A 14,763-nucleotide genomic window follows, 5' to 3' on the forward strand; every position below is an offset into this window, starting at 1 on the left:
TCATCCTTCTCTCCAAATATGACATTTTGAGAGTGCTATGCTACTAGCGCATGAATAAGGTAGTGTTTTGGAGTATCAAAAGTCGTTTGAATGTTCACTCTCCTCCTTCAGTTGTGATGTGTGTGTGTGTTCCACTTCCTTGTTTTCTTTGATGGCGAGTCTTTCCTGCTCTTTCCAAGATGTTTCTCCTTTAAAGCAGCAGCAACGAGTCCCTCTGCTGGTTGCAAAGAAAATTCGAAAAAGCTTACAGCACCTGGTATTCCCAGGCGGTCTCCCATCCAAGTACTAACCAGGCCGGACCCTGCTTAGCTTCCGAGATCGGACGAGATCTGGCGTGCTTTTTTTTTTTTTTTTTTATTATCAAAAATTTTTTGCATTTACATTCATTACAAGTACATTTACATTTTAACACATTTTGTAATATGTCAACCCTTTTCCAGGCCTGTTCTTTTTACATGCATATTATTTACTTCACAGAAAACACACAAATCAATAAATTAGTAAAATCAAAATCAAATCATAAAACGAAACATCCCTTTTAACCAAAATTCATTCTCACCTCATTCACATTGCCATTTATTATTTCAATAAAAGTACTTCCATCCACAAATCCTTTTCTGAACTCCTCTTCTCCAATATAGCCCCATATCTGTCTCACGTCTCTTTCTGTTAAGTTTTTAAAAACAGTCCATACATCACATTTCCTTTTCTCGTAGTGAGCCGTGTTCCTCCTTATTTTAACTGCATACCTTCCATGGCTCAGCACATAGTTCATGAGGTTTACATTGCATCCTTTCTGTCTTTCATTCACACCAAACAGCCACAGCTTCTTCCATTCCATTCTCACTGTCCATTCCCCTTTCCAGCATTTATTTATTAACATCTTCATTTTTTCAAAGTATCCCCTTAGTTCTTTACATTCAACAAACTCATTCATACATGTTTCCACTCCCTCACCACATAAATCACATTCCTTTTCAACATTGCAGTCAAACTTGATTATTATTAGATTATTAAAAATCCGGTTGTGCCTTAGCCTGAAATCAAAGTGTTCGCATTCAATGCTATTCCATTTCACTCTCAAACTCTCCCATATGCTCTCCACATCCATTCCATTCATAACTTTGTTCCACACTTTCTCTGCAGCTGGTCTCCTTATCTCTTTTCCTCTCATACATTTATAAATCACTCTGGTTTTCACATTTGCCAATCTCACCTTGCATTCTCCTTCTCCCACATACATTTCTATTTTATCTTCCCCCCTCACCACGTTCTCTCTCTCAATCATTTCCATCCATTCTTTGGGCATTGCTGTCTTTATTTTCTCTATTACTCCTTTTGCTGTGCCCAGCCATATTTCATCCCCATTCCCTCTTACTTCATTCACAATAACCTGTGCTCTCATGAAGCCAGGTATGTACTCATACACCATATCCCTTACCTTTCTTATCCCTGCCCTCCATATCACCCTATTGAAAACAGTTTCTCCCTCTGCCATTATTTTTGGATTTAAAAACACTGGTTGCTCCCATACAGTGGCGGTTCGTCATACAGGGCGCTGGGGCGCCGCCCACCCTACAATTTTGAGATGAAAAAAAAAAAAAAAAAAAAAAAAAATGACATGTCAAAAAACATTATATATCAAATAATTTAATAAGAAATGTACTGTTTTAAAGCGTTAAATGTGTGCCGGAGACCGTAAGCCCCTGTCAAAAACCACTTAATATATTATATTTGGTAATATATTTGCCATTCATTATCACTGAGAGAGAAGCCACTCCTCCCTGTGGGCGCCGGGCAAGTGGAAGTCTATGGAAGCCAACAAAAGGGGCAGGAACATTTGAGCAAGGACAGCTTCTCAATGGCGGATGACAGTTCGAGCCATGGGCGCACTTCACTTGCGCCTACAGCCAATGAAAGGGTTTCTTATACATCATGCTGACAGGACTGTCCAATCAGAGACCTTATCACTGATCTACAGGAGCTGCATAGTTAGCAGATACTTTTAATCTGCACGGAGGTGCAGCTCCGGTCCCGGAGCACTGAGTGAGACAGGTAGAGGACAGACAGTGGACAGATAGAATCATTGTTGTTTACTGTGTCGTGTGTGTAGTTTTATCGATCAGTAATAATCAGCTGAAATTTTTAACCACATGTTAACGTGCATGGGGACGTGCTCCTCCGGGACCGGAGCACCGGAGCACCTCCCCGGGGACAGGGACCGTCCCCGGGGACGTCCCGGCGACCGGAGCATCTCCCGGAGCACCGGAGCACCTCCCTAGGTGCACCTCCCTCCGGTCCCGGAGGAGCACGTCCCCGGGGACGTCCGGACCGGGTCCCGGACCGGAGCACAGGACCGGAGCACCCCGGAGTTTTTTTTCTCTCATTGCGGTGGGCTATTTAAACCGCGCCGCCCAAGTGCGCCCCCCCCAAAAAAAATTTCACCAGCCGCCACTGCTCCCATACCTGCCTCACATTCTTGCATTCATACTTCACTCCTCTCACAAACTCTCCCCATGCTCCAATCATCTCTTTGTATATGTCAGTCACCCCATCCATCATTCCTTTTTTTAGTTCCATGAACACTCCGCTCTCTCCACATCCTCCACATTTATTTATTGCTTCTCTTAAAAATACCTTCCACACATGATCTCTGTTATCCTTAAAATATCTCACCATCACTTTCACCCTTAGTGCTTTATTTTTTCCCTCTAAATTGACTAGTTTCAGTCCCCCGTCCTCATACTCATTTTCTAAAACTTCCTTTGCTATCCTAACTCCCTTCCCATCCCACAAAAAATTGCTTACGATTCTTTCTATTTCTTTCAACACTTTCACAGGCACATCCATCACATTCATCACATACACCATCTTGCTCATTATAAGTGCATTTACCACTATTACCTTCCCTTTTAATTTAAACTTTCTCTGCTTCCAATACCCCAATGTTTTCTTTATGTTGTTTAGCAGTACTTCATACTGCCTATCTCTCCCTTCCTCTCCCTCAATCCCTAAATTCACTCCCAGAACCCTCATGTACCCTTTGTTTTCCTTCAATCCCTTCACTCCCGCCCCTCCTCCTCTGTCCCCTATATACATTATTTCAGATTTTTCTATGTTTACTTTAGCTCCTGATGCCCTCCCATACAGTTCTACACTTTCTAATACCTGTACTACACTTTCCTTGTCCCTAACTGTCACTGTTGTATCATCCGCAAATTGATATAGTGTGCTCACCTGTCCGCCCAGTAGTTCTATGCCCTTAATCCTCCTATTCTGCAGTATGAGTACCGCTAACGGCTCTGCTGACAAGGAGTACAGCAGAGCCGATAGCGGACATCCATGCCTCACTGACCTTTCTAATCTGAATTCACCTGTGACTATCCGATTGACTTTAATCTTACTGCCTGCTCTTTCATACATTCGCCTAACCCAGACATGGGCAAAGTACGGCCCGTTGGGCTTTTTAATCCGGCCCGCCGAACTTGTCCAAATATTAAAAAAAAAAAAAAAAATTAATTAATAAAAAAAAAAATTGAATTTTTTATTTTTTTTTAAACTAACAATTTAGTAGCACTTAAATGGCATGTACTCATAGCACTTTGTAGTTTTGCTTTATTTTTTAAGAAATCATACTTTTTTGATTCTTGTTGTTCTGGGTTTGAACCCTCGGGGTTGATGCACTTATTGTAAGTCGCTTTGGATAAAAGCGTCAGCTAAATTAAATTTGCCCGGGAGTGTGGTGTATAGGGCTTGAAAAGGCACATGATCTCCCTTCACTGTAAAATGAGAGGATCAAGGAAACGAAGAGTGGACAATTAGTGCCGAGTGTTTAACACGGAGTCGACAACAAAATACTTTTTCACTGAAGTCCAATCGAAGGCTGTATGCCTGATATGTCGAGAAACTGTCGCAGTTTTCATGGAGTACAACATCAGCCGTCACTTTGCTACAAAGCATGCTAACTACGCTAGCAAGCAGTCAACTGAAAAACGGGTGGCTGCGGCTCAGAGGTTGGCAACTAATTTACAGACTCAGCAACATTTTTTTTCACAGACAAACTGCGATTAAAGAGTCATCTACCAAGGCATGTTTTTTGGGGGGCATTCGAAATAGCAAAGGCTAGCAAGCCTTTCTCTGAAGGCGAGTTTTTGTTAAATGGCCTTGCAAATAAGTGCTCTGCTACTTGGTAAAGGCCAAATCCTTTCATGTAATGATTTTTCCATGTCATTTATATTAGTTCACAAAAACACTCAATCCATCTGTTCCTGGCCCGGCCCCCAAATTTTAGAACCCATTGTGGCCCGCGAGTCAAAATGTTTTCCCCACCCCTGGCCTAACCCATCCTATCAACCTTCCTCCAAATCCCACCTTCTCTAACACTTTATACAAATAACCATGATCTGCTCTGTCAAATGCTTTGTTAAGATCTAAACTGACTACTGCCCCTCCATTGTTCTCCTTCATGTGTGTTATTGTGTCTCTAATACTACTTATTGTGTCCGCTATGTCTCTTCCTGGTATGCTATATGCTTGTGTGCTTCCCACCACCGTCCCTATTACTTCTTTCATCCCTACTCCCTTTTTTTTATATATTATGCTCACTAACCCTGTTGTCATACTATGCAGCATTCCTCCCTTCTTGTTACGATCTTATTTTTAAGCGGACCCAAAAGTGCAGACAGAGAACACGGCAGGTAGATGGTAGGAAAAGGTTTATTGGAAATTCCAATAAGGCAGGCAGGTAGCAGACAGGTAGCAGGTAGCAAGCAGGTAGCAGGCAGATAGCAGGCAGATAGCAGGCAGATAGCAGGCAGATAGCAGGTAGCAGGCCGGAGCAGGTAGCAAGCAGGTAGCAGGCAGGTAGCAGGCAGATAGCAGGTAGCAGGCCGGAGCAGGTAGCAAGCAGGTAGCAAGCAGGTAGCAGGCAGGTAGCAGGCAGGTAGCAGGCAGATAGCAGGCCGGAGCAGGTAGCATGCAGGTAGCAGGCAGAACTCTGTGGCATGGAGTAGAACCAGGAAGGTGTGCAGCTGAACCACACAGGTGAACGGACGATCTGGCGAAGACTGGGGAGATGAGCTTAGGCTTTATGGAGTGGAGGTGGAGTTGATTAGATGAGTCTCAGCTGCGAAGGTGTTCCACAGGAGGCCCCTCCCAGCTCCAGCCACCTATGGAAAGGGAACAGTAGGGGAAGGGATTACCTGGTCCTGACAGTACCCCCCCCCTAATGGACGCCACGCCGACGGAAGTGGCGTCCACAGATCAATTACAAATGGTCCAATGAAGCGAGGGGCTAACTTCTTAGAGACTGACTTTAATGGAATGTCTCTGGAGGAAAGCCACACTGACTGACCTGGCTGATAAACGGGAGCAGGAATCCTACGCTTGTCAGCGATGCGTTTGTTGGCCTCCACAGACCGAAGGAGCGCCGAACGAGTGTCATCCCAGGCCTTCCTACAGCGACGAAGGTGATGCTGAACGGAGGGTACCGCCAAATCCTTCTCCTGAGAGGGAAACAGAGGTGGTTGATATCCCAGAGAAGCCTCAAAAGGGGACATACCTGTGGCCGCGTTGGTTAGGGAATTATGGGCATATTCAATCCAGGTCAGGTGAGAGCTCCAGGTTGACGGGTTGAGTGATGAGATGCAACGCAGGGCAGACCCCAGGTCCTGATTAGCCCTCTCTGTCTGTCCATTGGTCTGTGGGTGGAATCTGGAAGATAGGCTGACCTTGGGTCCAAGGCCCTGGCAAAAAGCCTTCCAAACATGAGAGGTGAACTGGGGACCCCTGTCAGAGACAATATCAACTGGTATGCCGTGTAGACGAAAAACATGGTCGGTTTATAGTTTGGCAGTCTCCTGAGCAGATGGTAACTTTTGAAGGGTATGAAAATGGACAGCCTTGGAAAATCGGTCTACAACGGTGAGAACGACTGTGTTACCTTGTGAGGGAGGCAAACCACAGACGAAGTCCAAGGCGATGTGTGACCATGGACGGCTAGGAACTGGAAGTGGACGCAGGAGGCCAGCTGGAGGACGGTGGGAAGCCTTGCTCCTCGCACACACCGAACAGGCAGCAACATAAGAGCGTGTATCTGCATCCATCTTGGGCCACCAGAAGTGTCTCTTCAGGAGAGAGAGAGTGCGGCTAATTCCCGGATGGCAGGCAAACCTAGAGGTGTGAGCCCACTGCAGGACCTGAGAACAGAAAGAATCTGGGACAAAGAGTCTGTTAGGTGGGCCTGTACCTGGATCAGGATGGTTCTGTTGTGCCCGTCTAATCTCCGCTTCAATCTCCCATGTGACTGCTGCCACCACGCAGGAGGGAGGCAAGACGGTCTCTGAACTTGCATCGGACATCTCACGACTGAAAAACAAAGCCCACCGAGCCTGTCTGGAATTTAGCCTCTTAGCTGACTGAATGTACTCTAAATTCTTGTGATCAGTCCAAACTATGAATGGTTGCTCCGCCCCCTCCAGCCAATGTCTCCAATCCTCTAAAGCTAACTTGACCGCTAATAACTCCCTGTTCCCAACATCGTAATTCCTCTCCGCAGGTGACAAGTGACGTGAATAATAGGCACATGGGTGAAGCTTGTGATCTGGACCAGAAAGTTGAGATAGAACTGCTCCTACCCCAGTATCCGAGGCATCAACTTCTACTACAAACTGCAGAGAGGAATCTGGTTGAACTAGCATAGGAGCTGAGATGAAGAGATTCTTGAGCTTGCAAAATGCTGCCTCTACCTGCGGTGTCCAGGAAAACTGCACAGAGGAAGAGGTTAGTTTACAGAGGGGAGCTGCCACTTGACTGAAGCCTTTGATGAATCGGCGGTAGAAGTTTGCAAAGCCAAGAAAACTCTGCAATTTCTTGCGTGTCGTGGGTGTGGGCCATTCAGATACCGCTTTAATCTTTTCAGGGTCCGTCTTCACCTGCCCACCCTCGATGATGTACCCCAGGAAACTGACAGAGCTGGTGTGAAACTCGCACTTCTCTGCCTTGACAAAAAGTTTATTCTCCAGTAGTCTCTGGAGAACTAGCCGGACATGGGACACATGTTCACTGAGGTCCTTGGAGAAAATCAGGATGTCATCTAAATAAACAAAAACAAAACGGTTATTGAAGTCACGAAGGACATCATTCACCAGTCCCTGAAAAACTCCTGGAGCGTTGGTCAATCCAAAAGGCATAACAAGATATTCAAAATGGCCTAGGGGTGTGTTAAAAGCAGTCTTCCATTCATCTCCATCGCGAATCCGCACAAGATGGTAAGCATTGCGGAGGTCCAGTTTGGAGAAGACAGTGGCTTCCTGAAGAGGTTCAAAAGCAGAGCTGATTAGCGGAAGGGGGTATTTGTTCTTGATAGTGATGTTATTCAGGCCACGGAAGTCGATACAAGGGCGGAGAGTCTTATCCTTCTTCATGACAAAAAAAAAACCAGCACCAAGAGGGGAAGAGGATGGGCGGATTATCCCAGCAGCTAAGGATTCCTTAATATCATTTTCCATGGCCTCCCGTTCAGGGCGCAAGATATTATATAACCGGCTAGCGGGCAGAGTTGAACCAAGGACCATGTCAATAGGACAATCATAAGGTCTATGGGGGGGTAGAGAAAGTGCTCGGTCTTTGCTAAAAACCTCACCTAAATCATGGTACTCCAAAGGAATGGCTGACAAGTCTGGTGGCTTGGGCTGAGGGCAACCAGATGCGTTGGCTCCATCTGGTGGGGACAAAGCTGACTGCAGGCACGTAGAGTGACAAACTGCTCCAACCTATGATTCTCCCCAAGAACAAGAGGTGAATTTGGAGATGACATTATCTTGAGGCAAATGGTTTCACGGTGGTTACCAGAGAGGACGAGGGTGAGAGGAGATGTTTGGTGGGTTATCTTAGCTAAAAATCTACCATCCAGAGCATTAGCATTTAAGGAAGTCTTTAAGGGCTCGATGACTTAAGCTAACTGTATAGCTAAATCGTAGTCAAGGAAATTATCTTCGGCACCCGAGTCTACAAGTGCTGGGATGGGCAGAGACAACTGATTGGAGCAAATCGTAGCTGAAACTTGTAATTGGGACTTATGTGGGGGGAAGTGGTTGGCTTGGCTCATCAGTACCCCCATCCTTACGGACGAGCCCGGTCTTTTGGTAGAATAGGACAAGTCACACGGAAATGACCCACTTGTCCACAATATATGCACTCACCGGCCCGGATGCAACGTAGACGCTCCGCCGGAGTTAGTCGGGCCCTGCCAAGTTGCATGGGTTCATCCTCAGGATAAGCAGTGGCCAAGCTGGGCAGAATTGGGTGGGTCTGTTGTGGACCAACTGTGGTGAGAGTTCTGGGCACAAAGGGAGTGCTGGTGACTGGCTGCGAAAGAGAAGATTTCTCCAGGCTGCGCTCACGTAGGCGATTGTCCAACCTGATAGTTAGAGAAATCAGGGAGTTGAGACTCTCAGGTTCATCCCTGGAGGCAAGTTCATCTTTAAGCAGTTCATTCAACCCTTTCAAAAAAAAACCCTCTTAAGGCACGCTCATCCCATTGAGCATCAGCTGCCATGGTCCAGAATTCCACAGCGTAGTCTGCTGCGCTCCTTAACCCTTGATGGAGACTCAATAAACGTCTTGATGCAGAGCCATGGCAATCAGGATGATCAAAAACTCTTCTTAAATTGGAAATAAAATCCTCATAGGTCACAGTAGTAAGAGACACAGGTGTATAAACTGCTTCAGCCCATGCCAAAGCTCTCCCTCTCAGCAATCCCAAAACGTAATGAATCTTAGATTGGTCAGCTGGAAAAAATGAGGAACGTTGTTGAAAAACCATACCACACTGGAGCAGGAAATCCCGACATGTCTTCAGATCTCCATTAAAGGGCTTGGGGTTGGTAGCCAGGGAATCCAGATTAGCAGTGGTAGCAAGTGGTATTGGGGCTGGGGGAGCAGGATCAGGTAATGAAGCAGCAGCTGGAAATGAGGCACACAGAGAGGTAAGCAACGAGACTTGTTGGGTTATTTCAGTTACTTGATTTACCAGAGCGCGGTTTGTGTCTGTGAGGCCCTGGAGAAGCTGTTCATGCTGTCCAAGAAGAGCTCCTTGACTGGTTAGAGCATGGATTAGTTGGCTGGAAACCGGTGTTGTGTCTGCTGGGTCCATGTTGGCCAGATCGTTCTGTTACGATCTTATTTTTAAGCGAACCCAAAAGTGCAGACAGAGAACACGGCAGGTAGATGTTAGGAAATGGTTTATTAGAAATTCTAATAAGGCAGGCAGGTAGCAGACAGGTAGCAGACAGGTAGCAAGCAGGTTGCAGGCAGGTAGCAGGCAGATAGCAGGTATCAGACGATACCTGCTATCGCCAGGATCTGGCGAAGACTGGGGAGATGAGCTGAGGCTTTGTGGAGTGGAGGTGGAGTTGATTAGATGAGTCTCAGCTGCGAAGGTGTTCCACAGGAGGCCCCTCCCAGCTCCAGCCACCTATGGAAAGGGAACAGTGGGTGAAGGGATTACCTGGTCCTGACACTTCTCTTCTATCCATCTATATAATCTCTCCAACACTGGTACTAATTCTTCTCTAAACTCTATATAAAATTCTTCTATTATTCCATCTATCCCTGGACTTTTATTTCTGCCTAACCCATTTATGGCTCTCTCTATCTCTCCCTTACTTATCTCTCCTTCGCACACCTCTCTATCCTCATCACTCAGTCTAGCTTCCATCTTGTCTATAACCTGCCTACTACTCTCCTCATCTACCACTTCTTTCTTATATAACTCTCTATAAAATTCTTCTACTCTTTCCACTATCCCTACAAGATCTGTTATTTTCCCCCCCCCTTTCCCTCCACTTGCTCAAAATACTTTTTCTCCTTCCTTGTCTTCTATAGCCTTAAGAAATACCCTGTACATTTTTCTCCCTCCATAGCATATTTAGCTCTACTTCTTATTATTGCTCCCTGACACTTTCCCTGTTCTATTTCCTTAAGTTCATCTTTCTTTCTTATATATCCCTCTATGTCAATATTAACCCCTTCCCCTGCTTTCTTCCCCTCTTCATCTGACTCCTCTTTTAGCCTTTGTTCTTTCTCTCTTTCTTTCTTTCCCCTGTTCCTGCTGTGTTTTTTGCTCATGTTCCTTATCCCCTCTTTCAGCCTTTCCCACCACCTCCCTGTGTCTTCCTCATACATTCTCTCATTCATCTCCCACATTATGTATTCTCTCACTTCTTTTTTATATTTTTCATCTTTAAGCAGCTGACCATTCATACACCACACTCCCCCTCCTCTTCTCCTTGATTCCCCACCTATTGTAAATTTTAACACCTTGTGATCACTATACGTTGTGGTTATATATTCTATACCTTTTATCCTTTCCGCTATGCCCTTTGTGCTCAATACTAAATCTATCCTACTCTGTTTCAATTCCCCTTTCACCAGCTGTACTCTTGAAAACTCTCTCCCCTCTGGATTTCTTTCTCTCCATACGTCACTCAATCCTTTCATGCTCTTTATCTTTTATAACACCTCTCTCGTATCATTCTTAAAATGCATGTTCCTTGACACATCCAATTTCCCACACCACACATTAAAGTCCCCCACGATCATACAGTTTTCATCATACATCATTCCCATCTTTTCAAACATCACCTTTCTTTCTTTCTCCTCATTCGGCACATACAGATTTACCAGCTTCATTTCCTCATTCATATATTCAAATTTGATCCCCATCTCCCTCATCTTCACACCTTCTCACATTCCCTATCACTCCCTTTTTTGTTAATAATAATAATAATTCATTTTATTTGTAAGGCACTCTTCATCCGAGGATCTCAGAGTGCCACAAGTACATAGTTAAAAACAAAGTCCTAAAAAAAAAAACTCAACTTAAAGTAAAAACGCCTTCTTGAATAAAAAGGTTTTTAGGCCAGTCTTAAAAGAGTCCAGGGTCTGTGTTGCCCTCAGGTGGTCAGGGAGACCATTCCATAGGCGGGGCGCTGCTGAGCAAAAGGCCCGGTCGCCCATGGTGCGGAGCTTGGTGTTGGGAACCCAAAGGAGCGAGCTACTTGTAGATCTGAGGGTGCGGGTGGAGGTTTGGGGAGTGATGAGTTCTTGTAGGTAGGGAGGTGCATGTCCATTTATGCAGTTATAGGTGAGGAGTAGGACTTTGTATTCAATCCGGGTTGAGACAGGGAGCCAGTGGAGTGAGTGGAGAATTGGTGTTATGTGCTCATATTTACGGACTCTCATCAGGATCCTGGCAGCGCTGTTTTGAATGAATTGCAGTTTTTGGATGTTCTTGCCAGTGATCCCAGTGAAAAGGGAATTGCAGTAGTCCAGTCTAGAGGAGATGAATGCGTGGACGAGCTTCTCTGCATCTGACAGGGTTAAAGTGGGGCGGAGTTTGGAGATGTTTTTGAGATGGTAGAAGGAGGTTTTGCACAGGTTTTTTATATGGTCATTAAAATATTAATAATAATAATAATATTGTTAATAATATTGTTAATATTGCTACACCTCTTGCATTCCCATGTCCATTATTTGCAAACACATCTCCCCTCCATTCATCCTCCACCTCTTTCATACATCTCTCATTCCAGTGTGTTTCCTACATTACAGATCCTGTAAACATATTATGTCATAATTACTCTCCCCATACATCTGATGTCTTTTGTTTTTGTTCTTTAGCCCCCTTGCATTTATTGAAATTATTGTTAACATTATTAGTATTGTTATTTTCATTTTGTTTTTTCCTTAGTTTTACTTTTCTTATTTATCCTCATATGCCTCTGAGTATTCTGTCTTTTCCTCATTTGTTTTATTTTTTCCTCTGTGTCCATGTCTGTTTCGGATCCTACCATCTGTGATGCGGTGGTCTCCTCTCCAGTCTCTTTGGGCTTTGCTCCATTTGGTGCATTGTCTGTCCCTCCAGTGTCATCCTCTCCTCGCCTTTTCCCCAGGCCTGCTTCCTTCTCTCCGTCTTTCCTTTCGACAGTCGCCCCCTTCTCTGGCCTTCTCGTCTCCTTCGTTTTGGGACCTTTCTTCTCCACCCCGTCTCTCCTTCCCCCTGTCATCACCTCTCGCTCCAGCACTCCTCTCCTCCTTCCTCCATCTTCCTCCTCGTCGTTTCCTCTCGTTCTCTCTTTCCGGTCCGCTCCCTCTTTCTTTCCTCCTTTCGTCTCCTCCGTCCTCCGCTCTCCTTCCTGCTTTCCTGCATCCTCCCTCACCGTCTCCTCCATTTCATTTCCGTCTCCCTCCTCCACACTTTCCATGTCCTCCGCGTCTCCTTCCTCCCTGCTCCCACTCTCACTTTCTTGTTCACTCTCACTTGTTTCATCTTCTGCCTCACTTTTATTGCATCTGCATTCATTTATCAGGTTCTGGCACAAATCACATCTCTTCCTCCCCTGCGTGCACTCCCTTGCATAATGACCCTGCACTCCACATCTGTTGCAGTGAAATTCAGGGCACTCTCTCATTATGTGGCCTGGTTTTATGCAAAGCCTGCACACTTTAACTTGTTTGTCATGAAGCACCCTGAAATACTCAGCCAACAGCGCTGTGTCAAATTTAGCAGAATAAGGCAGTGATTGTATTTGATTATTAAATTATACTTTCAGGAACCTTGTCCTCCTCCTTTTAATAGGAGATACTGCTGAGACTCCCCATAGTTGTAGCTTTCCCAGTATCTCCCTGTCCTCAATATAGAATGGCAAGTTCATGAATGACACGACCAGCTCGTCATTAACTAGTTCTCTGGCGTGCACCCTTGTCTCCCCAATCTTAAATCCTTCCATAAGCCTATCTTTCCCCTTCGGGTGGCTCATGGTCATTTCGTATTTTTTATCCGTTAATTGTCTGCACGCCCTGGAGTTGTCTCCTCTGCTTGGCTGTGTTTTCAGGCTCCTGTGGGCGGAGTCACACCGATGATCAGTGGGAATGAGGCACACCTGTGGACCCACTACTTGGGAGCCCTGCAGACTGGTCTCTGTCTCTCTCATTCACCGGGTCTACCTCCACAGGGGCATGTGGAGGTTTTGTTTGTATTCATTCTGGCTAGAATAAAGACTGTAACTACAGAACTTTGTGGCTGTCTGTGGTTCTTGTTGCACACCCTGAGCAAAGGTGTAACAAGTGGGGGCTCGTCCGAAATCCAGATTCAGGTTTGTTTCTCACTCTTTTCTGTACTGAGAAAGTAATAGTGTACTGGTTGCCTAGAGTGAGTGAAAACTTTAGAGTGTGAATGTAGTACTTTGAGCTTACATCGCTGGTACTAATTGCATTCATTATCAGGCACTAATTAGAGGGATTCATCTTTGGAGTTACCTTTCCTGGTAGGAATAAGCAAAAGTATCTCTCTCGGGGGGGTCTGTTGGTTTGTTATTTTTGTTTGTTATTTTTGTGCATAAACATGATTTGACTTCCTGTCTTGGGTACACGTCCATGTCCGTCTGGTGAGTAACAGCATAGCTGGGGCTTTACCTGGTCATTGGTTTTGTGTTTAAAACACCTGTCATGAAATGCATGAAGACTAGGGTCCAGAGAAGGTAGTTAGCATTGGTTAGGCAGATAGTCAGGGGAGAGGTGTTCCAAAGGTGATGAAATATATATAAATTAAATAAAAAAAAAAAAAATAAAGTTATCTGAGGTGGGTCTTTTGGAAACGATGGCTACCATTGAGGATTTTGTGCAGTGTCCTAGTGTGGAGGTGCTAGGAAAAGGTACCAGGGAGCAGTTGTTAAAAATTGCTGAGCATCATGAAATGGAGCTTCCTAAAACGGTTCGCAAGGAAGTAATGTACGCTACTTTAAAGGCCCAGTTAGAAAAGGTTGGTGTTTTGCCAGTGCTTCCCCCTTCTGATTCTTCCACAGATGAGGTTGTTGCTGATGAGGAAGTAGCGGCCAGATCCAGGTTAAAGGGCAGTACAAGTTTTTTCCTTTCTGACTTTGGTGACATTACGTTTGAACAGAAGAAAGAAATTATGTTGCTACATCACCAACAGGAAAGTGAAGTTCGTGCCCATGAAGAGCGAGTTCATGCCAGGGAGCAAGAAGAGTGTGCCCAGGAACGTGTCCATGAAGAGCGAGTTCATGCCAGGGAGCAGGAATGGGAGTTTGAACGACTAAAAGTAACTACTAGGCTGGTTGAACTGGAGCTGATTAAAGAGGGGAAGTTGACACCAGTTGCGCCAGCAGTGTCCACAGATACTTTTGAGAAAAGGATGTGGATACTTTCTTTGGTCTTTTTAAGCGGTTAGGTCAAGCACGCCAGTGGACTGATTTAGAGAAGGCGTTGCTCTTACAATGTGTGCTCACAGGTAAGGCTCAAGAGGCATTCTCTGCTCTAAGTGTAGCAGATACTCAGAACTATTTCAAGGTTAAGGCTGCAGTACTTAGGGCCTATGAACTTGTACCGGAGGCGTATCGCCAGCAGTTCAGGAAACTGAGAAAATCAGAAGGGCAAACTTATGTAGAGCTGGTGCGTGGACTGACCACCCAATTTAATCGCTGGCTTCTAGCTTCTGAGGTAAATGAAATTGAAGATCTTAAGGAACTGGTTCTGTTAGAGCAGTTCAAAGATATTCTTCCTGACCGAGTTACTACGTACCTAAACGAGCATCAAGTTGGAACGGTAAGAGAGGCTGCGGTGTTGGCTGATGAATACTCCTTAACCCATAAGATGTATGACTGGGGGAACAGGGAAGATCTATCTAGTGGTCGTCAGGTTAAACTGAGTGGAGAGGTTTTGAGTCCAGAGTTAAAATCCTCG

Source organism: Limanda limanda, chromosome 7, assembly GCF_963576545.1.
Source record: "Limanda limanda chromosome 7, fLimLim1.1, whole genome shotgun sequence".
Taxonomy (NCBI): domain Eukaryota; kingdom Metazoa; phylum Chordata; class Actinopteri; order Pleuronectiformes; family Pleuronectidae; genus Limanda; species Limanda limanda.